At 43.2% G+C, this 27,234-nt stretch overlaps 1 pseudogene; it reads left to right on the top strand.

Annotated features, from left to right (window-relative positions):
* Window positions 1-22,842, top strand: part of LOC129833706 (WD repeat-containing protein 70-like) — an 83,372-nt pseudogene extending 60,530 nt beyond the window's left edge.
* The last annotated feature ends 4,392 nt before the right edge of the window (window positions 22,843-27,234 follow it).

The raw sequence follows: 27,234 nt of genomic DNA, 5'->3' as shown, positions 1-27,234 counted from the left end.
AATGTATTTGTTCACAACCATAAACAACCATGGACATAGATAATCCAACATTATTTGGTTGAAGGGACAACATTAATTTGTGTACATTGCAACAGATGCAGTGTTGAGGATTTTCCTAGAAAGATCCTAGAATTGAATTTCCTCTCAGGATTTGTGGTTTGTCCTTGTGTTCCATCCTAAAACTCTCCTACATCAGTCTAAGCTCTCATTTGGGCAGGAAAGAAGTCTTGTCTGTTTAGATTAAGAGGTTTAAGGTAGTTTCTTTAATCTCCCATTTAACCAGAGCTGAATTATCCCTAGCAGGGATTAGAGCTACAGTACAGACAGTACTGTGACTATACAGGCAGGAGAGGAGAGTTGGCCTGGGGAATACTGGATGCTGCTAAATTCAATTAGTAAGGTCTGATACAGTAGATACGGCTGTACTCAATTAATAAGGTCTGATACAGTAGATACTGCTGTACTCAATTAATAAGGTCTGATACAGTAGATACTGCTGTACTCAATTAATAAGGTCTGATACAGTAGATACTGCTGTACTCAATTAGTAAGGTCTGATACAGTAGATACTGCTGTACTCAATTAGTAAGGTCTGATACAGTAGATACTGCTGTACTCAATTAGTAAGGTCTGATACAGTAGATACTGCTGTACTCAATTAGTAAGGTCTGATAGAGTATATACTGCTGTACTCAATTAGTAAGGTCTGATACAGTAGATACTGCTGTACTCAATTAGTAAGGTCTGATAGAGTATATACTGCTGTACTCAATTAGTAAGGTCTGATAGAGTAGATACTGCTGTACTCAATTAGTAAGGTCTGATACAGTAGATACTGCTGTACTCAATTAGTAAGGTCTGATAGAGTATATACTGCTGTACTCAATTAGTAAGGTCTGATAGAGTATATACTGCTGTACTCAATTAGTAAGGTCTGATAGAGTATATACTGCTGTACTCAATTAGTAAGGTCTGATAGAGTATATACTGCTGTACTCAATTAGTAAGGTCTGATAGAGTATATACTGCTGTACTCAATTAGTAAGGTCTGATAGAGTATATACTGCTGTACTCAATTAGTAAGGTCTGATACAGTAGATACTGCTGTACTCAATTAGTAAGGTCTGATAGAGTATATACTGCTGTGCTCAATTAGTAAGGTCTGATAGAGTATATACTGCTGTACTCAATTAGTAAGGTCTGATAGAGTATATACTGCTGTACTCAATTAGTAAGGTCTGATACAGTAGATACTGCTGTACTCAATTAGTAAGGTCTGATACAGTAGATACTGCTGTACTCAATTAGTAAGGTCTGATAGAGTATATACTGCTGTACTCAATTAGTAAGGTCTGATACTACTAAACACTAAACATAATTACTTAGGCCAGAGGGGTATATTACACAGACCAGTACACACAATGCAACAGAACCAGTAGCCACCAGAGGGCCATTCTACAAAGTAGGATCAATGAGTTAGCCAGCTAACTTGCCTAAATATTCTGAAATAACATAATTTTTTGGAAAGATGAGCTTGAAATGGGCATGCTCTAATTGACTCAACAACCAAAACACATCTAAGTTTAGCGTTTTTAAATGATGCAGAAAATCAATAGTTATTTCAAATCAAATGTTATTTGTCACTTGCGCCGAATACAACAGATGTAGACCTTACCGTGAAATGCTTACTAGGTGAATGTTAGCTAAGCATCCTTGCACTTCAAGAAATAGAGTTAAGAAAATATTGGCTAGATAAACTAAAGTAAAAAATTTAATAAAAAAATAACACAATAGGATTTCATAACAATAATGTGGCTATATACAGGGGGTACTGGCACTGAATCAATGTGCGGGGGTACAGGTTTTTCAATGTAATTTGTACATGAAGGTAGGGGTAAAGTGATAATGCATAGATAATAAACAGCGAGTAGTAGCAGTGTAAAAACAAAAGGGGTCAATGTAAATAGTCCGGGTGGCCATTTGATTACCTGTTCAGCAGTCTTATGGCTTGGTGGTAGAAGCTGTTAAGGAGCCTTTTGGACCTAGACTTGGCGCTCCAGTACCGATTGCCGTGCGGTAGCAGAGAGAACAGTCTATGACTTGGGTGACTGGAGACTTTGACAGTTTTTTGGGCCTTCCTCTGACACTGCCTGATATAGAGGTCCTGGATAGCAGGAAGCTTGGCCCCAGTGATGTATAGGTCCGTACGCACTACCTTCTGTAGCGCCTTGCGGCCAGATGCCGAGCAGTTGCCATACCAGGCAGTGATGCAACCGGTCAGGATGCTCTCGGATCTGGGGACCCATGCCAAATCTTTTCAGTCTCCTGAGGGGGAAAAGGTTTTGTTGTGCCATCTTCACGGCTGTCTTGGTGTGTTTGGACCATGATAGTTTGTTGGTGATGTGGAAACCAAGGAACTTGAAGTTCTCGACCCGCTCCACCACAGCCCATCGATGTTAATGGGGGCCTGTTCGGCCCTCCCTTTCCTGTAGTCCACAATCATCTCCTTTGTGTTGCTCACGTTGAGGGAGAGGTTGTTGTCCTGGCTCCACACTGCCAGGTCTCTGACCTCCTTCCTATAGGCGGTCTCATCGTTATCGATGATCAAGCCTACCACTGTTGTGTCGTCAGCAAACTTAATGATGGTGTTGGAGTCGTGATTGGCCATGGAGTCGTGGGTGAACAGGGAGTACAGGAGCGGACTAAGCACGCATCGCTGAGGGGCCCCTCTGTTGAGGATCAGCGTGGCAGATGTGTTGTTGCCTACCCTTACCATAGGGGGCAGACCGTCAGGAAGTTGGAAGTTCTGGGTTGTTAATTATGGAACAATTGACTAAGGCTTTGTATTACATGATGTAATTCAAGCCATGCATTTGTGTCTGAACATCACAATTAGCCTACATGTATCATTGTTACATTTCAACAGAAAGCCTTTCATTAAAACATCTGACTTGAGTTATGTGACCAACTGTGCTACTTGTGGATGAGACCAGAATGGTGATGTTCCCCCAACACTATGGTTTGCCAGTAGCACGATTGTCTTTCAGTGCAGGGAGAAATGGAAAACCCAGCTCAACCCTGCCAAGCCCATCTAGGAGAGAGAGAAGAGAGGAGAAAAGAGTCAGGAACACGATTTGAAGGCCCAGCCAAGCCAGAAAAAAGGGTAGAAATGTACCCCTATTCTCTGCCTGTCATCTCCATCCAGTGTTGGCAGGAGAGGCACAGTAGATGCTTTTCCAATTGCTTCAGTAAACATTAGATAGAGAATGAAATAGTATAACTAGCAAAATTATTATAGTCCATTCACACACATATTAATGTGCATGTGAAGTAATGTTCTACACAATCTATCTGCATGTAGAGAACCTACATGCTATGTGTTGCCAAGGCAAAGTGCATGGATCCATAACATAAAATGGAGTAGCGGTTATTTACACCTCTATAATGCTTCTAGAGATACAGCAGCTGCAGGTGTTCTCCTCACCAACACTCCACTGCAGTGACTGTCTTGCATTAGCCAATCAAAATAGCTCTCTTCACCTGGCTAAATAGAGGTTCAGATCAGAGAGAGAGGTCTGTCGATAATTGAAACCACACCACCAGCTCATCGTTGGAAATGTTCTCTCTGTTGTCTGTGATGTCATACAGTACAGTATGCACAGCTCATCGTTGGGAGTATGTTCTCTCTGTTGTCTGTGATGTCATACAGTACAGTATGCACAGCCCATTTTTGGAAATGTTCTCTCTGTTGTCTGTGATGTCATACAGTATGCACAGCTCATCGTTGGGAGTATGTTCTCTCTGTTGTCTGTGATGTCATACAGTACAGTATGCACAGCTCATTGTTGGGAGTATGTTCTCTCTGTTGTCTGTGATGTCATACAGTACAGTATGCACAGTGCAGCTCTTTTTCTCCCTCCCCTCTTCCACCTCGATCCCTTTCCATCGCTCCTTTTGGCTATCTGAATACAGAGACTAACTTGTACCCCCGCACATTGACTCGGTACCGGTATCCCCTGTATATAGCCTCGTTATTGTAATGTGCATTTCTTGTGTTACTTTTTGATTGATTAGATTTTTTTTAAACTTTAGTTTATTTAGTAAATCTTTTTTTGATCTGTATTGTTGGTTAAAACTTCTCTAGGGTACATGGGACGGTAGCGTCCCACCTGACCAACATCCAGTGAAATTGCAGAGCGCCAAATTCAAAAACAGAAATACTGATTATAAAAATTCTGAAAACATACAAGTGTTATACATAGGTTTAAAGATCAACTTCTTGTGAATCCAACCAGGGTGTCAGATTTCAAAAAGGCTTTACGGCGAAAGCATACCATGCGATTATTTGAGAACATTGCCCAGCAGACAAATCATTACAAACAGTAACCAGCCAAGTAGAAGAGTTACACAAGTCAGAAATAGAGATACAATTAATCACTTACCTTTGATGATCTTCATATGGTTGCACTCAGAAGACATTAATTTTCTCAATAAATGTTTGTTTGTTCGATAAAGTCTCTCTTTTCCCGCGTTTTCTTCAGTAATCCACAGGCTCAAACGCAGTCACAACAGGCAGACAAAAATCCAAATTGTATCCATAAAGTTAATAGAAACATGTCAAACGATGTTTATATTCAACCCTCAGGTTGTTTTTAACCTAAATAATCGATAATAATTCAACCAGAAAATAACGTTGTCAATATAAAAGGTAAACAAGAAAGGCGTGCTCTCGGGATTGCGCATGAAAAAGCTCTGTGACACTTTAGGGTCCAGTCATTCAGACTGGTCTCACTCCCTAATTTTTCAGAATACAAGCCTGAAACAATTTCTAAAGACTTTTGACATCTAGTGGAAGGTATAGGAACTGCAATTTGAATCCTAAGTCAATGGATACTGTAATGGCATTGAATAGAAAACTACAAACAAACAAAAAATCCTACTTCCTGGATGGAGTTTTCTCAGGTTTTCGCCTGCCAAATCAGTTCTGTTATACTCACAGACATTACTATATGCGTATCATAGCTTCTGGGCCTGAGTAGCAGGCAGTTTACTTTGGGCATGCTTTTCATCCGGAGGTGAAAATAGTGCCCCCTACCCTAGAGAAGCTTGTAAGTAAGTGCTTCACAGTAAGATCTACACCTGTTGTATTCGACGCATGTGGCAAATACAATTTGATTTGATTTGTCTCCCTCCCTCTCTCTATCTCCAACTCTACTGTCTCTGTCGGCCAGGGGATTTAGCAGAGTGTATTTGTAGTCATAACAGTGAGGTCTGATGGAGGCTAATAGCTTCTAACTCAGTATCCCTCTGGTCCAGGCCTGACAGCCAGGTTCGGCTATCCTCTCCTTGGGGTTACTCCGGCCATGTTGCGCCCTGCCTCTCTCCTCTTCCAGTCGGCTGCCATCACCTCTCCCTCTCCTGTCTGACAGCAGGCCTGGTACAGCCTACAGAGAGAGAGACACACCTCTAAGTGCCTGTACCCATGTATATTTAGTACCTTCCCCATCCCAAACCAGATAAGCAGAGCTAGGTAGTAAAGTTAATTTTGGGGGGGGTGGGGGGTGCACTCAGGGGACCTGACGAATGAGCAATTTACTGTGTTTACACTAGCCCGTCCTGCTCTGAGATGGGTTAAGAATTTAAGTGCTGTCTTTATGAAGTGGTGTACCATACAGTCAAGTGAAAGGCAAGGTAACTAAACAGTCTGCATAAACCCAGACCTGGGCCATAGGCTGTGCTAAGGAACGGAAGATTTTTTAAATCCTGGATAAGGTAAATACTCCATCCACTCTTAACTTATCTCTGTCTATCACAGGAGGCCTTGAACCTGTTGACAACTCACAGACTCACTCCCACTGAGGTACAGTGGGAAATATCTCAGAGAAATACCTCTCAGTGAGAGTACTAGTGGATGTAGCAGTCCTGGAAATCCTACAGTAGATTGCCCTGGGAAGAAATGGGGAAGACCTAGATAAGTTGTGTTCAGTTGTGTTGTGTGTCCCTGCCTCACATTCCCATAGCGTGTCTGTGTGTTGATGTTTGTACTCTACACTTCACTTCTCACGTGTGGTGGCTCTCAAACAGAAGCCTGCCTCTCCCTCTCCTTCTTTCTTTGATGGAGAGGTTTAGGCTTTCATCTTTAGAGGGAGGAGGAGGGTGAAAGGTGGGACAGGGGCAAATGGGCTATGGTTCTCCTCTTTGTGGGTCAGTACACTGCTCCTCCACAATGGCCTATTTGGAGTTCATTCTGATGTCGGTTATGGGGTGCTAAGGCAAACTCACACTTTAATTGAGATTTCCCCCTTTACTTATACCAAAGCTAGATGTTTGGCTGCTGTGGGTAAATAGTCAGCTGTGGTCCTTTCTCCCTTCTGTTTCTGCCGGGCCACCATTTATCTCTCTCTGTCAACAGCAATACCCCTGTTAAAATGAACACACTGGCAGCTAACCAAGGGCCAGGAAGTTCTTTCTGAAGATCAAAAACATGCTTAGTTTGACTAACCAAAATCTAACCAATTTGTTTCTCTTCATCAGTCACACATTGATAGATACTATCCACTACATGTTCTCTTTTCAGACAGGAGGCAGAGAAAGAATGCTATTGAATAGCTGATTAAAGAGCCTCTCTCATCTCCTTCATGGTGTGGACACCTTCATGGTGTGGAGTAGGAGTGTAAACAGTGTATTCCCCACACTATAAACACACTATAAACACATGGCTCTGAATATCCACATTGGAACCCTACTGCTGGGACGCCTGGGTGAGGCTACTGCATAGCTCTGCTGGCCTGGACTTGGACTGGACTGTTGTTCTACTTGGTTATTGCCTGTGTTAGGCTACTGGGTCAAGTCTCTGAGCTCAACTGGAGTGTAATGGAAATCCTCATGTGATGTAAATGAAATGATCTATAATCTTCAAGCTGATAGGATAGATTACCTAAAGTCCTGTTTGGGAGCGTTTTCTTGATCTTTCTAAATCATCAATTACTCCACCACATGGTCAGTGGGGCAGATTAACCCCTATATGTCCAGTACACTTACTCACTCGGCACACACACAGCTGCTGGTGGTGCCTACGGGGTCTGGGGGTGGGGGTGTTTGGCTGACTGTTTACGTAAGTGCATGATGTGTAATGCCTATGCATTGTGCAAGTATGTGCATTTATAAGGGTGTTTTGTGTTGCTGTGTGTGTGGGGTTCCCCCTTACCACTGGGAGCCTGGTGGGAGGCTGAACAGCTGTGCGTTAAGCAGCTTTGACGCTGTCACAAACCCTCCCCACAGCACAGCACCCTTAGTCCTGCCCTTCCCCATCCTGTCCCACCCCCCACAGGGTTACCCTGATCCACCCGCAGGGCCAGGGCACGCCATGCCACAGCTACACCACTCTCTCTCTGGCAAACACACCTCACACAAAAAACACTACACTGCTACACATGTACATACAATCCCTCCCTCCACCCACACGCTCACTTTGTCAAACTGGGGTTAACTAGGGTCTTCCAATCCACACTAATACTCCATCCATGCCCACTGCTTGTAATACTGCCCACTGCTTGTAATGCTCCCTACAGCTTGTAATACTGCCCACTGCTTGTAATACTGCCCACAGCTTGTAATGCTCCCTACAGCTTGTAATACTGCCCACTGCTGTAGCGGGGTGCGTAATTGGCGGCAGAGAAGTCAGGCGCAGGAGAGCAGAACTGGGTAATAACCGGAGATTTATTATTCAAAACCCACGGCATCCAGAACAACAAGATAAATGGGCACAAAAATAACCCGTTGTGCGCTCACAGGGAACGTGCACAAGCACTACAATAAACAATCCCACACAAAGACATGGGGGGACCAGAGGGTTAAATACACAACACGCAAATGAGGGAATTGAAACCAGGTGTGTGGAAAAACAAGACAAAACAAATGGAAAATGAAAAGTGGATCGACGATGGCTAGAAGACCCGCGACTGCCCAGAGCTTGTAATACTGCCCACTTCTTGTAATACTGCACACAGCTTGTAATACTGCCCACTTCTTGGAATGCTCCCTACAGCTTGTAATACTGCACACAGCTTGTAATACTCCCCACATTAAAATATATATATATATTTCACCTTTATTTAACCAGGTAGCCCAGTTGAGAACAAGTTCTCATTCACAACTGCGACCATATCAAGATAAAGCAAAGCAGTGCGACAAAAAACTTACATGTGGGATAAACAAAAGTACAGTCAATAACACAATAGAAAAATCTATATACAAATGGAGTAAGGAGGTAAGGCAATAAATAGGCCATGGTAGCGAAGAAATTACAATTTAGAAAATTAACACTGGAGTGATAGATGTGCAGATGAAGATGTGCAAGTAGAAATACTGGTGTGCGGGCCTCCCGGGTGGCGCAGTGGTCTAGGGCACTGCATCGCAGTGCTAACTGCGCCACCAGAGTCTCTGGGTTCGCGCCCAGACTCTGTCGCAGCCGGCCGCGACCGGGAGGTCCGTGGGGCGACGCACAATTGGCATAGCGTCGTCCGGGGTAGGGAGGGTTTGGCCGGTAGGGATATCCTTGTCTCATCGCGCTCCAGCGACTCCTGTGGCGGGCCGGGCGCAGTGCGCGCCAGCCAAGGGGGCCAGGTACACGGTGTTTCCTCCGACACATTGGTGCGGCTGGCTTCCGGGTTGGAGGCGCGCTGTGTTAAGAAGCAGTACGGCTGGTTGGGTTGTGCTTCGGAGGACGCATGGCTTTCGACCTTCGTCGAAGGTAGTAATTACTAGCGATTGGATACCACGAAAATTGGGGAGAAAATGGGATAAAAATGGGATAAAAAAAAAAAAGAAATACTGGTGTGCAAAAGAGCAAAAAAGTAAATAAAAGCAATATGGGGATGAGGTAGATAGTTGGATGGGCTATTTACAGATGGGCTGTGTACAGCTGCAGCGATTGGTAAGCTGCTCAGATAGCAGATGCTTAAAGTTAGTGAGGGAGATATAAGTCTACAACTTCAGCGATTTTTGCAATTCGTTCCAGTCATTGGCAGCAGAGAACTGGAAGGAAAGGCGGCCAAAGAGGTGTTGGCTTTGAGGATGACCAGTGAGATATTCAGTTGAAGTCGGAAGTTACAGTTACATACACCTTAGCTAAATACATTTAAACTCAGTTTTTCACAATTCCTGACATTTAATCCTAGTAAAAATTCCCTGTTTTAGGTCAATTAGGATCACCACTTTATTTTAAGAATGTGAAATGTCAGAATAAAAGCAGAGAGATTGATTTTTTTCAGCTTTTATTTCCGTCAATTAGTCAATCTTGTGTTAATTAGTATTTGGTAGCACTGCCTTTAAATAGTTTCACTTGGGTCAAATGTTTCGGGTAGCATTCCACAAGCTTCCCACAATAAGTTGGGTGAGTTTTGGCCCATTCGTCCTGACAGGGCTGGTGTAACTGAGTCAGGTTTATAGGCCTCCTTGCTCGCACACGCTTTTTCAGTTCGGCCCACAACTTTTATATAGGATTAAAGTCAGGGCTTTGTGATGGACACTCCAATACCTTGACTTTGTTGTCCTTAAGCCATTTTGCCACGACTTTGGAAGTATGCTTGGGGTTATTGTCCATTTGGAAGACCCATTTGCAACCAAGCTTTAACTTCCTGACTGATGTCTTGAGATGTTGCTTCAATATATCCACATACATTTCTTTCATCATGATGCCATCTATTTTGTGAAATGCACCAGTCCCTCCTGCAGCAAGGCACCCCCACAACATGATGCTGCTTCACGGCACCACCACAACCGTGCTTCACGGTTGGGATGGTGTTCTTCGGCTTGCAAGCCTCCCCCTTTTTCCTCCAAACACAACAATGGTCATTATCGGCCAAACAGTTCTATTTTTGTTTCATCAGACCAGAGGACGTTTCTCCAAAAAGTACATTCTTTGTTCCCATGTGCAGTTGCAAACCGCAGTCTGACTTTTTTATGGCGGTCTTGTAGCGGTGGCTTCTTCCTTGCTGAGCGGCCTTTCAGGTTATGTCAATATAGGACTCGTTTTACTGTGGATATAGATACTTTTGTACCTGCTTCCTCCAGCATCTTCACATGGTCCTTTGCTGTTGTTCTCGGGTTGATTTGCACTTTTCGCACCACAGTACGTTCATCTCTAGGAGACAGAACTCGTCTCCTTCCTGAGCGGTATGACGGCTGCGTGGTGCAATGGTGTTTATACTTGCGTACTATTGTTTGTACAGATGAACATGGTACCTTCAGACGTTTGTAAATTGCTCCCAAGGATGAACCAGACTTGTGGAGGTCTACAATTTTTTTCTGAGGTCTTGGCTGATTTCTTTTGATTTTCCCATGATGTCAAGCAAAGAGGCTGTGAGTTTGACTCAAATTATGTCAATTAGCCTATCAGAAGCTTCTAAAGCCATGGCATCATTTTCAGGAATTTTCCAAGCTGTTTAAAGGCACAGTCAACTTAGTGTATGTAAACTTCTGACCCACTGGAATTGTGATACAGTGAATTATAAGTGAAATCATCTGTCTGTAAACAATTGTTGGAAAAATGACTTGTGTCATATACAAAGTACATGTCCTAACCGACTTGCCAAAACTATAGTTTGTTAACCTGTCTAGGATCAGCGTGGCGCTAGCGGCACTCCCCCCCCCCCCCCCACTGAAAAACCAGTGCCGCGAAATTCAAAAAAAATATTTTTTTAAAATATTTAACTTTCACACATTAAAGTCCAATACAGCTAATGAAAGACACAGATCTTATGAATCCAGTCAACATTTCCGATTTTTAAAATGTTTTACAGGGAAGACACAATATGTAAAGATGTACATCTATTACCTAAAAACACATTAGCATAATCCACCATCTTTTATTTGTCCACCAACACCAGTAGCCATCACCAATTCGGCTAAACTAAGATATTTATAGCCCCTAACCAACAAAAAAACTCATTAGATGACAGTCTGATAACATATTTATGGTATGGGATAGGTTTTGTTAGAAAAAAGTGCATATTTCAGGTATATGGCATAGTTTACAATTGCACCCACCATCACAAATGGACTAGAATAATTACAATGAGCAACGTGTTTACCTAACTACTAATCATCAAACATTTCGTAAAAATACACAGCATACACGAATCGAAAGACACAGATCCTGTGAATACAGACAATATTTCAGATTTTCTAAGTGTCTTACAGCGAAAACACAATAAATCGTTATATTAGCTTAGCACATAGCAATTAGCAGCCCAGCATTGATTCTAGCCAAAGTGAGCGATAAAAGTCAACATCGCCAAAAGATATTAATTTTTTCACTAACCTTCTCAGAATTCTTCCGATGACACTCCTGTAACATCACATTACAACATGCATATACAGTTTGATCGAAAATGTTTATATTTAGCCACCAAAATCATGGTTAGACAATGTGAAATGTAGACAAGCTGGTAAAGAAAACGTCCTTGCGCCACTTAGACAGTGATCTACTCTTATACATAAATACTCATAAACGTGACTAAAAAATATAGGGTGGACAGGGATTGATAGACAATTTAATTCTTAATACAATTGCGTTATTACATTTTTTAATTTATCCTTACTTTTCAATACAGTTTGCGCCAAGCGAAGCTACGTCAAAAAACATGGCGTCCTAAGCCACTAAAATGTTTCGACAGAAACACGATTTATCATAATAAAAATGTCCTACCTTGAGCTGTTCTTCCATCAGTATCTTGGGCAAAGGATCCTTTCTTGGGAGAAATCGTCTTTTGGTGGAAAGCTGTCCTCTTGCCATGTGGAAATGTCAACTACGTTCGGGATGAACTGAAAAGCGTGCCCAACTTTTCACATCGTTGCAAAAATAAATGTCCCAAAATCGCACTAAACGGATATAAATTGCTATAAAACGCTTTAAATTAACTACTTTGTGATGTTTGTAACTCCTATAACGAGTGAAAAGATGACCGGAGAAATATAACAGGCTAAACTAACGCTTGGAACAGGAGAGGGTCGGTGTCTTCCACGCGCGTTACGCAGCAAGAAAAGACTTGCTAGCTAAAGGTTTTTTTCATTTGTAGGGCCTGTGAACGAGCAATCGAGCCCGTTGGAATCGTCATCACGTAAAGGCATCCAGGGGAAGACGTAAGAAGTGTCCGTATAGTCATAGCAACGACAGTGCCCGTTTAAATGACTTCAGAAAAGTGGCCAACGTTTCTCAAATCTGACTCCATGTCAGGGAAATTGCTGTAGAATGGGCTCTGTTCCACTTAGAGACAAAATTTCAACTCCTATAGAAACTATAGACTGTTTTCTATCCAATAATAATAATAATATGCATATTGTACGATCAAGGATTTTGTGGGAAGCCGTTTAAAAAATTAGCCACATTAGCATAAATAGTCTAAACAGCGCCCCCATCCCCAACAGGTTAACAAGAAAATTGTGGAATGGTTGAAAAACAAGTTTTAATGACTCCAACCTAAGTGTATGTAAACTTCCAACTGTACCTGCTGGACCTCGTGCTACGGGTGGGTGTTGCTATGGTGACCAGTGAGCTGAGATAAAGCAGAGCTTTACCTAGCAAAGACTTATAGATGACCTGGAGCCAGTGGGTCTGGCGACGAATATGTAGCCAGGGCCAGCCGACGAGAGCATTTAGGTCGCAGTGGTGGGTGGTATATGGGGCTATGGTGACAAAACAGATGGCACTGTGATAGACTGCATCCAGTTTTCTGTGTGTTGGAAGCTATTTTTTAAATGACATCGCTGAAGTCGAGGATCGGTAGGATAGTCAGTTTTACGAGGGTATGTTTGGCAGCGTGAGTGAAGGAGGCTTTGTTGCAAAATAGGAAGCCGATTCTAGATTTAATTTTGGATTGGAGATGCTTAATATAAGTCTGGAAGGAGAGTTTACAGTCTAGCCAGACACCTAGGTATTTGTAGTTGTCCACATATTCTAAGTCAGAACCATCCAGAGCGGTGATGCTAGTCAGGCAGGCGGGTGCGGGCAGCAATCGGTTGAAGAGCATGCATTTGGTTTTACTAGCGTTTAAGAGCAGTTGGAGGCCACGGAAGGAGTGTTGTATGGCATTGAAGCTTGTTTGGAGGTTTGTTAACACAGTGTCCAAAGAAGGGCCAGATGTATACAGAATGGTGTCGTCTGTGTAGAGGTCGATCAAGGAATCACCAGGAGCAAGAGCGACATCGTTGATATATACAGAGAAAAGAGTCAGCCCGAGAATTGAACCCTGTGGCACCCTCATAGAGACTGCCAGAGGTCCGGACAACAGGCCCTCCCATTTGACACACTGAACTCTATCTGAGAAGTAGCTGGTGAACCAGGCGAGGCAGTCATTTGAGAAACCGAGGCTGTTGAGTCTGCCTATAAGAATACGGTGATTGACAGAGTCGAAAGCCTTGGCCAGGTCGATGAAGACGGCTGCACAGTAATGTCTTTTATCGATGGCGGTTATGATATTGTTTAGTACCTTGAGCGTGGCTGAGGTGCACCCGTGACCAGCTCGGAAACCAGATTGCACAGCGGAGAAGGTACGGTGGGATTCGAAATGGTCAGTGATCTGTTTGTTAACTTGGCTTTCGAAGACTTTAGATAGGCAGGGCAGGATGGATATAGGTCTGTAACTATTTAGGTCTAGAGTGTCACCCCCTTTGAAGAGGGGGATGACCGCAATAGCTTTCCAATCTTCTTGAAATACTGCCCACTTCTTGAAATACTGCCCACAGCTTGTAATACTGCCCACAGCTTGTAGTACTGCTCACTTCTTGTAGTACTGTTCACTTTTTGTAATACTGCCCACTACTAGTAATACTGCCCACTGCTTGTAATACTGCCCACTGCTTGTAATACTGCCCACTGCTTGCAATACTGCCCACAGCTTGTAATACTGCCCACAGCTTGTAATACTGCCCACAGCTTGTAGTACTGCTCACTTTTTGTAATACTGCCCACTACTAGTAATACTGCCCACTGCTTGTAATACTGCCCACTGCTTGCAATACTGCCCACTGCTTGTAATACTGCCCACAGCTTGTAATACTGCCCACAGCTTGTAGTACTGCTCACTTTTTGTAATACTGCCCACTACTAGTAATACTGCCCACTGCTTGTAATACTGCCCACTGCTTGCAATACTGCCCACTGCTTGAAATACTGCCCACAGCTTGTAATACTGCCCACTGCTTGCAATACTGCCCACTGCTTGAAATACTGCCCACTGCTTGTAATACTGCCCACAGCTTGTAATACTGCCCACTGCTTGCAATACTGCCCACTGCTTGTAATACTGCCCACAGCTTGTAATACTGCCCACAGCTTGTAGTACTGCTCACTTTTTGTAATACTGCCCACTGCTAGTAATACTGCCCACTGCTTGTAATACTGCCCACTGCCTGTAATACTGCCCACAGCTTGTAATACTGCCCATTGCTTGTAATACTGCCCACTGCTTGCAATACTGCCCACAGCTTGAAATACTGCCCACTGCTTGAAATACTGCCCACTGCTTGTAATACTGCCCACAGCTTGTAATACTGCCCACAGCTTGTAATACTACCCACTGCTTGTAATACTGCCCACTGCTTGTAATACTGCCCACAGCTTGTAATACTGCCCACTGCCTGTAATACTGCCCACAGCTTGTAATACTGCCCATTGCTTGTAATACTACCCACAGCTTGTAATACTGCCCATTGCTTGTAATACTGCCCATTGCTCGTAATACTGCCCACTGCTTGTAATGCTCCCTACAGCTTGTAATACTGCCCACTGCTTGTAATACTGCCCACAGCTTGTAGTACTGCCCACTGCTTGTAATACTGCCCACAGCTTGTAATACTCCCCACTGCTTGTAATGCTCCCTACAGCTTGTATTACTGCTTGTAATACTACCTACTGTGCCCAGCATCAGTCATAAACCTTTTTCATTATGTGTGGGATTATTGCATCCTCTTCCATTCCTACACTAGGCCTCTTTGTTACAGAGGTTCTTAGAGAGACTGAGAGAGCACAACAAGCCTGAGTGAGAAGACTGCTGTACATTCAGAAACATCCAACGTCCAGCCACTAATGTGCTACCTGCCACACATCTGCTTAGCATCTCTCAGAATTTCCACCCATAAACTGGAAGTCTCTCACAAAAATAGTGCACACGTGCACTCTCAAGTGCTTCATCACTGCTAAACACACACACTTGCACGTGCACACACACCACACACACTCTGGATGAGCGTGGTCACATTTGCCCTTGGCAGCAAGCCATCTGTCACACACAGACTGAGGGATCCAGGCCCCGTCCTGACGACCAAATATAGTCAACTAATGCAGAGACCACTCCGACTGATAAAAACCTGCCGGCGTCCCACTCTACATTTACAGTCTACCGCGGTCAATAGCACAAACTACGACCACAATGTATCCGCTCCATTGCTACGAATCATTGTCTCTGTATAGCTCATCTCCTGTCTCTGTTTCTCTGTGTCTCTCTCAGGGTGTGGTGCGCTGTCTCTGGCATCCCAAGCTGAACCAGATTATGGTGCGGACTGGAATTGTATTGGCTAAGGTCTACTATGACTCTGTCAAGAGTCCCAGGTACACTGAGCTGAGAATGTTTACCTTTGTGGTGGCTGGTACTACAGCTGTTATTTTTTTTAATGACACGTATTTAGCTGTCCTGTACATTGTCAGTCTTTTTCTCACTTCACTGTACAAACGTTTCTCCCAGCGAGAAACAGTAGTGTGTATATTTGATAATGGGCCTGAAGTGGGTTGTCTAGACTCCATCCTGTTAGGAGCAGAGCAGAAGAGACTGGCCTGTGGTCCATCTCTAACCTACAGGCAGCCATGTTTGAGAACGGTGTATAAAGCTGACCTTGTCTCTCACAGAATAAAATATGAACTGTGTGGCGTCGCTAACTCTCTGTGTGCAGGGGGGCTAAGCTGTGTGTGGTGAAGAGCAAGATGAAAGAGAGACACTGACGCAAGAATACATCATCACACGTAAGTACCTCAACACACACACAGTCACACACACAATAGGGCTGGGCGGTATACCGTATTTGACGATATACCGGTATTTATGCATGGACCGGTTTGGGTTTTTACTTTACCTTCTATAACATTATTTGAATGTTTGGTTTGTTAAATGTGATATGCTGTGTGTAACTTCCATTTTTATAGTTACCTTCGCTACTTGAGTCATCTCTACTCTCTCTCAAGAGAGAGAGCCCTTCCCCCTGTCACTCAAGGAGCGCGTTTGTTGTTCCTCCAGTCTCTGCCTGGTCAATGCAGCACATACAACAATGTTGACATCAACGATGCTGTTTTCACTTTGCTTCTTAATTAAAATACACTAGCAATCTATAATTACACTATTAGTTTGTGTTTCTGACATCTGAAAAAAGCTTGTTTGTATTTTCTTAGTTAGTTGGGCCTAAATCTTCTTAGTCGCTAATGCTAATTGCTAGCTAGCTGAGTCAGAGCAAACGTAACGAGCTATACAGCCTGATATTATCAGTGATGGTGTAGACCTACATCTGCATGCTTTTTTGTGCAACAGTATCTTCTAAATCAAAGAGGAATAAGCAAAGCCCTAGGAAACACTTGTCAACACTACCCTGTCACAATAACACCTTCCTGGCATTTTACTTTGCTGTCATGTCAAACACTGTAGTCAAAGTTCCCACTGTTATATTCTAACTGGAGAATTAGAAGAATCATTATATTTCCATGATTTCAACAGTTCACCCAAGTGTTTTGCTCTAAATCACAAGTCAAATTGTAATTGCAACATTTTGGTTAAAAATAAGACCTTGATTGTTCGCCCAAATTGTGCAGTCCTACATGGCCGTGTGGAATGACCTCAAATGAGCGTATGAAATGCATAAATTTATGAAAATGCTGAATTTTTGGGGGGGTTGAATTGAACGGTATAAAACAATCCGAATGGAGAAAGACCCACTGAAATAATTTAGAATATATGTGTTGCCACCCTAGGGTCACGCACTACTCATAAAGCAAATGTAGAACTTTGATTGTTCAAAACATAAAATACCACACACACACACACACACACACACACACACACACACACACACACACACACACACACACACACACACACACACACACACACACACACACACACACACACACACACACACACTGTTACTCAGATATACAAGCATATGTATAATGTTGGGGACACACACAGACACACAAAACATGCTAGCAGTATCACACAACACTCACTCTCTCACACACACACAGAGGTGACATCAGGCAGTGTTCAGTCAGTGTTGTCACAGTGCAGGCCCATTAGCTGATGGTGACCGTGAGTGAGCAGACCGCCACAGGGCATGATGCCACGCGTCAACCACCAGGGCTCCAGTCACGCCAGGGACAGCCACCTCTCCCACCTCAGGCAGCGTGATACCCCCTGCTTACACACACACTCCCCTCTCATACTCCCACTCACCCCTCTCCTAAATCAACACCCCCCCCTTCCCTACAACCCACCACACTTGACCAGTCTTTAACCCAGACAGTCTGTCATTTCCACACTAATCACTGCTGCACTATGCATGGACGATGCGTGGCTCTCCTCTGATAGCCTTGTATATCTCTCACTGAGGTATGAACAGGAATTGGAGGACCAGACACCTAGCTGAGCCGTGATTGACTAGTAGGGAAACACAGCTTATTGTTTAGGCGACAGAACCCTTTTTAATATCCATCATGTGATTTCATCGCCACGCTGACAGGCTGTGAGAGTAAAGGTCATGGTCGCTGAGTGACAAACCTGTGCCCTAGCGCTGGAAAATTAGAAGGAAGAGGAAGCGTGGTGATGGCCCATTGAGAAAAGAGTGGGGATCTGTTAACAGTAACCTTTTTGTTTAATGTAGCGTGGAGGAGAAGAATTAACACTGAGCAGTGACAACAGGGGCTCCTGAATGGAAAATCACTTCATCTAGCACTACACTAAGTGTGTCTCTGTAACCCTTGAGGAAACACACACACACACACACACACACACACACACACACACACACACACACACACACACACACACACACACACACACACACACACACACACACACACACACACACACACACACACACACACACACACACACACACACACACACACACACACACACACACAGTATGGCCTGTTGACATGTTTGTTAGTCTATGTGTTTTGTGTTTGCTCTCTCTATCCCTCACGTTCTTTCTCTTTTTCTCTCTCTTTCTCTCTCTCTCTCTCGCTCTCTCTCGCTCTCTCTCTGTCTCTGGCTCTCTCTCTTTCTCTCTCTCGCGCTCTCTCGGTCTCTTTCCCTCTGTCTCTCGCTTTCTCTCTGTCTCAGTTTCTCTCTCTCGTTTTCTCTCTCCCTCCAGCCCATGCTCTTCCCATGTACCATGAGGCCCGGCAGCACAGCACTAAGAAACAGCTGGAGAAAGACAGAGTGGACCCTAATGCGGTCCCACAAGTCTGGCGTTGGGCTTGACCAATGTTAGAGCTCTCTTCCTTGAAATGGATAGGCAATATTTTTTACTCTACCAGACACATTAATCCAAAGCCACTCACATTCAAGATTAGATTTAATACAGTAATACCATTGCAGTTCAGGGTCACAACAACACAATGCAACCCCTTTTGGGTTCCCCTACTAACACATTTACCTAATTGCTGAGCCACTGCTGCCCCAATGACCTCTGTGGACTCCTATGCCCACTGTGTGTACAGTCTATCACACACACCAACACTCTGCCTGACCCTCAGTCAATAAGCTGAGGTGCTGTACATTTCCTGACTAAATGGCTCCCAGCTGTCTGTTTAGCTGTGATGCTTTGAGAGAAGTTTGCAGCCCAGCTGTTCTCTTGAATGCTCACATATTCCCTTCCTCAGAGAGAGAGAGAGAGAGAGAGAGAAGATATAGCTATTGAGAGTAGCCCTGAGTACTTAACCCACTGTTCCCCGGGTGCCGACGATGTGGATGTCGAGCTAAATCTACTCTCAATAGCTAAATCTACTCTCAATAGTTATATCTACTCTCAATAGTTAAATCTACTCTCAATAGTTAGATCTACTCTCAATATTTAAATCTACTCTCAATAGTTAGATCTACTCTCAATAGCTAGATCTACTCTCAATAGCTAGATCTACTCTCAATATCTAGATCTACTCTCAATAGCTAAATCTACTCTCAATAGCTAAATCTACTCTCAATAGTTATATCTACTCTCAATAGTTAAATCTACTCTCAATAGTTAAATCTACTCTCAATATTTAAATCTACTCTCAATAGCTAGATCTACTCTCAATAGTTAGATCTACTCTCAATATCCATATCTACTCTCAATATCCATATCTACTCTCAATAGCTACATCTCCTGTCAATAGCTGTTTTCTCTCAATAGCTATAAATACTCTCAATAGTTATATCTACTCTCAACATCCATATCTACTCTCAATAGTTATATATACTCTCAATAGCTATATATGCTCTCAATAGTTATATCTACTCTCAATAATTAGATCTACTCTCAACATCCATATCTACTCTCTCTCTGTTTGTTGATCTCACATTCTCTACCGGAGCTCTAATAAATCAAATCAAATTTAAACAAATTGTATTTGTCACATGCACCAAATACAACAGTTGTAGACCTTATAGTGAAATGCTTACTTACAAGCCCTTAAAACTTCTTGAGAATACAGGGGGTGCTGTTTCGCATTAGCATAATTGCCTCTACAGACTAAACTGCCTCTTATTCAATTATTGCTGTTACTATATGCATATAACCATATAGCATTGGATAGAAAACAAGCTATGGTTTCTAAAACCGTTCCAATTGAGTCTCTGAGTCAAACACAGGTCATTTCACAGCACTTTCCCTGAGCCAGAAGAAGAATGCAAGATGTGTATGCTCGCTTCAACGCTCTGCCTATATATGGTCACGCGACCTATGACCCGAATGACACTTCCTTCTTCTTCCTCTGGGTGTCTGGAAGACGTCAGAGGAGAAATTTTTTGTTTATCTTGTACTGACGTGAAATAAGACCTATTTCTTTAGCGTGACCGACAACTTCCGGTTTCTGAAATGCGCGTTTTCAGAGGTGGCATTGTCTTTTGTTATGCTGACGTTACGGATGAAAACTATCTCCGTGTCGAAGTTTGTTTGATACATGTGACCATATCACCGTAATGTATGTTTTTTCAATATAGTTTAATCAGATTATTAGAATTTTTTCGGGAGTTTTGCCGTGTTCCGTTCTTTGAGTTTTTTAACTTTGGACATGGACCGTGCCAGTCGACCAGTACCCAGGCTAAATGAAGAGGGGAAGTTGCCATTGTGAATGGATTGAACGACTCATCAGGACTAAGGACACCTTGATCAACATTCTGATGAAAGACCAGCAATAGTAAGACCCAATTTACGATGTTATTTCATATATCTGTCGTGCATGTGAACTGGTCGGGCGCGTCCAGCTGGTTTTGGCTGGCCTGGTTATGCTAATTAGCTAGTTATGCTAATTTCGCTATAAAACATTTAAAAAATCTGAAATATTGTTTGGATTCACCAGATGTTGGGCTTTCAATGTCTGTACGCTGTGTATTTTTTCTGAAATGTTTTAAGACAAGTAATTAGTTATATAACGTTGGTCTCTGTAATTGTTCTAGCTGCATCAGCACTATATCAGATTGCAGCTGCAATGTAGAACTGTGATTTATACCTGAAAAATGCACATTTAAAAAAAAAAAACTATGCTATACCATAAATATGTTATCAGACTGTCATGTTATGAATTTGTTTGTTAGTTAGTGGCTATCAATATCTTAGTTTAGCCGAATTGGTGATAGCACCTGATGGAGTAAGAAACTGTTGGAGTAAGAAAATGGTGTCATTTTGCTAACGTGTTTAGCTAATAGATTTACATATTGTGTCTTCCCTGTAAAACATTTAAAAAATCTGAAATGGTGGTTTTATTCACAAGATCTGTGTCTTTCATTGGGTGTCTTGGACTTGTGATTTAATGATATTTAGATGCTACTATTTAATTGTGACGCTATGCTAGCGATGCTAATCAGTGTGGGGGGTGTGGGGGGTGCTCCCGGATCCGGGTTAGGTACTCTGTAGAGGTTTTAACCAACAATGCTGTTTTAAGAAAATACCAACAACAAAAAAGTATGAGATAAGAATAACAAATAATTAAAGAGCAGCAGTAAATAACAATAGCGGGACTATATACAGGGGGTACCGGTACAGAGTCAATGTGCGGGGGCACCGGTGTTGAGGTAATTGAGGTAATATGTACACGCAGGTAGAGTTATTAAAGTGACTATGCATATATAATAACAGAGAGTAGCAGCAGCGTAGAAGGGGGGGCAATACAAATAGTCTGGGTAGCCATTTGATTAGCTGTTCATGAGTCTTATGGCTTGGGGGTAGAAACTGTTAAGAAGCCTCTTGGACCTAGACTTAGTGCTCCAGTACTGCTTGCCATGCAGTAGCAGAGAGAACAGTCTATGACTAGGGTGGCTGGAGTCTAACAATTTTAGGGCCTTCCTCTGACACTGCTTGGTATAGAGGTCCTGGATGGCAGGAAGTTTGCAAACGGGGATGTACTGGGCCATACGCACTATCCTCTGTAGTGCCATGCGGACAGAGGCTGAGCAGTTGCCATACCAGGCAGTGATGCAACCCGTCAGGATGCTCTCGATGGTGCAGTTGTAAAACCTTTTGAGGATCTGAGGACCCATGCCAAGTTTCCTGAGAAGGAATAGGTTTTGTCGTGCCCTCTTCACATATGCCTTGGTGTGCTTGGACCATGTTAGTTTGTTGGTGATGTGGACGCCAATGAACTTGAAGCTCTCAACCTGCTCCACTGCAGCCCTGTCGATAAGAATGGGGGCGTGCTAGGTCCTCCTTTTTCTGTAGTCCACAATCATCTCCTTTGTCTTGATCACGTTGAGGGAAAGGTTGTTGTACTTACACCACATGGTCAGGTCTCTGACCTCGTCCCTATAGGCTGTTTCATCATTGTCGGTGATCAGGCCTACTACTGTTGTGTCATCAGCAAACTTAATGATGCTGTTGGAGTCATGCCTGGCCATGCAGTCATGAGTGACTGGGAGTACAGGAGGGGACTGAGCACACACCCCTGAGGGGCCCCCGTGTTGATGATCAGCGTGGCGGATGTGTTGTTACCTACCCTTACCACCTGGGGCGGCCCACCAGGAAGTCCAGGATCCAGTTATTTAGTCCCAGGGTCCTTAGCTTAGTGATAAGCTTTGAGAGCACTATGGTGTTGAACGCTGAGCTGTAGTCAATGAATAGCAATCTCACATAGGTGTTCCTTATGTCCAGGTGGGAAAGGGCAGTGTGGAGTGCAATAGAGATTGCGTCTTCTGGGGATCTGTTGGGGCGGTATGCAAATTGAAGTGGGTCTAGGGTGTCTGGGAGGATGCTGTTGATGTGAGCCATGACTAGCCTTTCAAAGCACTTCATGGCTACCGACGTGAGTGCCACGGGGCGGTAATCATTAAGGCAGGTTACCTTCGCTTCCTTGGGCACAGGGACTATGGGGGTCTGCTTGAAACATGTAGGTATTACAGACTCGGTCAGGGAGAGATTGAAAATGTCAGTGAAGACATTTAACAGTTGGTCCGCGCATGCTTTGAGTACACGTCCGGGTAATCCGTCTGGCCCAGCGGCTTTGTGAATGTTGACCTTTTTAAAGGTTTTGTTCACATCGGCTACAGAGAGCGTTATCACACAGTCATCCAGAACAGCTGGTGCTCTAGTGCATGCTTCAGTGTTGCTTGCCTCGAAGCGAGCATAAAAGGCATTTAGTTCATCTGTTATGCTCGCGTCACTCGGCACCTCGTGTCTGGGTTTCCCTTTGTAGTCCGTAATAGTTTTCAAGCCTTGCCACATCCGACGAGCATCAGAGCCGGTGTAGTACGATTCAATCTTAATCCTGTATTGACGCTTTGCTTGTTTGATGGTTCGTCTGAGGGCATAACGGGATTTCTTATAAGCGTCCGGATTAGTCTCCCGCTCCTTGAAAGCGGCAGCTCTAGCCTTTAGCTCGATGCGGATGTTGCCTGTAATCCATGGCTTCTGGTTGGGATATGTACGTACAGTCACTGTGGGGACAACATCATCGATGCACTTATTGATGAAGCCGATGACTGAGGTGGTGTATTCCTCAATGCCATTGGATGAATCCCGGAACATATTCCAGTCTGTGCTAGCAAAACAGTCATGTAGTGTAGCATCCGCGTCATCTGAACACTTCCATATTGAGCGAGTCACTGGTATTTCCTGCTTTAGTTTTTACATGTAAGCAGGAATCAGGAGGATAGAATTGTGGTCAGATTTGCCAAATGGAGGGTGGGGGAGAGTTTTGTATGCATCTCTGTGTGTGGAGTAAAGGTGGTCTCAGGTTTTTTCCCCCTGGTTGCACATGTGACAGGCTGGTAAAAATTTGGTAAAACTGATTTAATTTTACCTGCATTAAAGTCCCCGGCCACTAGGAGCACCGCTTCTAGGTGAGCATTTTCTTCTTTGCTTATGGCATTATAGAGTTGGTTAAGAGCGGTCTTAGTGCCAGCTTTGTTTTGTGGTGTAAATAGACGGCTACAAATAATACAGATGAGAAATCTCTTGGTAGATAGTGCAGTCTACAGCTTTTTAGGTTCTCTACCTCAGGCGAGCAATACCTCGAGACTTCTTAATCTTAGACATCGCTCACCAGCTGTTATTGACAAAAAGACACACACCCCCACCCCTCGTCTTACCAGAGGTAGCGTCTCTGTTCTGCCGGTACATGGAAAATCCTGCCAGCTCTATATTGTCTGTATCCTCGTTCAGCTACGTATCGGTGAAACATAAGATGTTACAGTTTTTAATTTCTCATTGGTAGTATAATCTTAATCGTAGGTCGTCCATTTTATTGTCCAGTGATTGCACGTTAGCGAGAAGAATGGAAGGCAGTGGGAGTTTACCCGCTCGCCTCCGGATTTTCAGAAGGATCCCCGATCTGCGGCCCCTTTTCCGGCATCTTTTTTTTCATGCAAACGGTGTGGATCTGGGCTTGTTCCAGTGAAAGCAGGAAATCCTTCTCGTCGGACTCGTTAAAAGAAAAATGTTCTTCCAGTCCGCGGTGAGTAATCGCTTTTCTGATGTCCAGAAGTTATTTTCGGTCATAAGAGACGGTAGCAGGACATTATATACACAATAAGTAGAAAAATGAGTTATACAAAATGCAAAAAAAATAACAAAATAGCACAATTGGTTGGGAGAACGTAAAACGTCAGCCATGTTCTTCGGCGCCATCGTTCAAATACCCTACCAAAATGTTGGATATTCTAAGCAGATATATATCTGAATCGGGTACCAAAAAAATTCAGCACTCCTGTCGAATAATCGTTCTGCAGTCTTTGACTGTAGCCTATAGCGCTTTTTCATTATTTGCTGGTTAGAGTTGGGTGCGGGCCTCAGATTTTCACTTTATCACAGTCAGGCAGTTGCAGATTGGTTATTAGCAATTGCGTGCGGGTACGGGTGAACAAACAGCTGACCCGCGTACCACTAACACACACACACGAGACAGAACACTATAAATATTGTATTACAACTCCCTCACCTGATCATTGAATGACCTGTAAGAAAGTTCTAAAAGAGAGGGTATGGTCTATAAAACATCTTAAGGAAAGTGTCATTGAGTAGGATTCACACTACAAGTGTTTTAGTTGCTGCCTGGACCTAGTGGAGCTATTGGAAGAACATATTCCTAATTTCCCTACTCTCCTTCCTGTAGTCTAACCCCATGTGTACTTTTCGTGTGTGTCTGTCTGTTTCTGTGAGTGTGTGTCATGTCCACTCCCTTATTCACCTAGGACAGATGTTGGATTTTAATCACTGCTCAGAATGGGTAGAGTGATAACAATAAGGAAATGGTTTAATCTCCTGCCGACCTGCCTCACTGGTTAATGTCCTATCCCTTTCACTACTCCTTTATTCTGACTCTTAAAATCTTGTCCCAGTATTCCTTCTCTCGGTCTGTATCAGCTTAATTTTCTGTCGTGTTGACGCTGAATAAGACTATCTTATTTGTATTGCGTAAGGATGGTTGTAATGTACTGTACCAAAGTAAATTGTCTCCCCACCTCCCTGTCTTCTGCCAGTACCCAACCAGTTGCAATCTTTCAAGATGAGGAAGAGTCTGATGAAGAGGCTGAAAATGAACCAGATTGGAAGGAATGCAAGATTTGAGCCGCAGCAACTCCTTTGTGTGTGCATGCAAGTGTGAGTATGAGTGTGTTTTTGTGCGATTGTGTGCTAGTGTGCTGGGGAGTGTTTCTATATGAATATGTGTATTCTTTTTAACTTGCTGTACTTGAATCAAATTTAGTGTTGTTTATGATCTCCTGAGATACAGTAATTAAAGGGATAGTTCATCCAAATTATACATGTAGTGTGTACTTTACTCCACCTCACTTTATCCCATCTCATTGAAGCCTATAGCATGACTTTGGACCTTCAGACCCAGATCAAGACTTTCAGCTAGATTTTATTGAGATGCAATCTCTTCCAATTAAAATCCATCTTGATCTATCTGGTGTCTATCATGGAGTTAACCTCTTAGACATTCAGTCTTAGTCATCTGGGTCTGAAGGACATGCATGCATTTCCTTTGAGTCACTCCTTCAAATAAATATTTATTTAGATGTTATTTCTGTTGCGCAGTTTCACTTGCAGGACTTAACCAGTCCTAAATATTGATGGGAAAAGAGAACATTTTGCATGGAAATGGTTTATTGAATTCGGAAATTCCAAGACAACTCAATGCCATGTGGTGTTATTTTCGATTCATCATTTGGGGTATAGTTTTGGGGTAAGAATTGAGTTTAGAAAGTTACTCCATGTATAATGCTTTTGTCAATATGAACAGGCACTTTATGTAGTATACATTACCAGTCAAAAGTTTGGACACACCTTCTCATTCCAGGGTTTTTCTTTATTTTTAATATTTTCTACATTGTCGAATAATAGTGAAGCCACCAAAACTATGAAATAACACATGGAATCATGTAGTAACCAACACATTTTTAATCAAATCAGGTTATATTTTATATTTGAGATTCTTCAAAGTAGCCACCCTTTGCCTTGATGATAACTTTGCACACTCTTGGCATTCTTTCAACCAACTTCATGAGGTAGTCACCTGGAATACATTTCAATTAACAGGTGTGCCTTGTTAAAAGTTCATTTGTGGAATTTCATTCCTTCTTAATGCGTTTGAGCCAATCAGTTGTGCTGTGACAAGGTAGGGGTGGTAAAAGACCAAGTCCATATTATGGCAAGAACAGCTCAAATAAGCAAAGAGAAACGGCAATCCATCATTACTTGGATTGCCAACTAAGTAACTAAGACATGGTCAGTCAATCCAGAAAATTTCATTGAACTTTGAAAGTTTCTTCAAGTGCAGTCGCAAAAACCATCGAGCTCTATGATGAAACTGGCTCTCACGAGGACCGCCACAGGAATGGAAGACCCAGAGTTACCTCTGCTGCAGAGGATAAGTTCATTAGAATTACCAACCTCAGACATTGCAGCCCAAATAAATGTTTCACAGAGTTCAAGAAACAGAAACATCTCAAGATGAACTGTTCAGAGGAGACTGTGTGAATCAGGCCTTCATGGTCGAATTGCTGCAAAGAAACCACTGGACATTAGACCGGTGGAAATCTGTCCTTTCGTCTGATGATTCCAAATTTGAGATTTTTGGTTCCAACCTGTGTCTTTGTGAGATGCAGGTTAGGTGAACAGATGATCTCCTTATGTGTAGTTCCCACCCTGAAGCATGGAGGAGGAGGTGTGGTGGTGTGTGGGTGCTTTGCAGGTGACACTGTCTGTGATTTATTTAGAATTCCATGGCACATGTAATCAGCATGACTACCACAGCATTCTGCAGCGATACGCCATCCCGTCTGGTTTGCGCTTAGTGGGACTATCAGTACTGAGCAGCCGTCTTCATCAACCTGGCCAAGGCTTTCGAATCTGCAGACAAGATTGACAGACTCAATAGCCTTGGCTTCTCAAATGACTGCCTCACCTGGTTCACCAACTACTTCTCAGATAGAGTTCAGTTTGTCAAATCGGAAGGCCTGTCGTCCGGACCTCTGTCAGTCTCTATGGGGC

The sequence above is a fragment of the Salvelinus fontinalis genome, chromosome 2 (genome assembly GCF_029448725.1).
Source record: "Salvelinus fontinalis isolate EN_2023a chromosome 2, ASM2944872v1, whole genome shotgun sequence".
In the NCBI taxonomy this organism is placed as follows: Eukaryota; Metazoa; Chordata; class Actinopteri; order Salmoniformes; family Salmonidae; genus Salvelinus; species Salvelinus fontinalis.
Note: the sequence above shows the minus strand (reverse complement) of the source record. Positions and strands in the feature narration are given on the sequence as shown.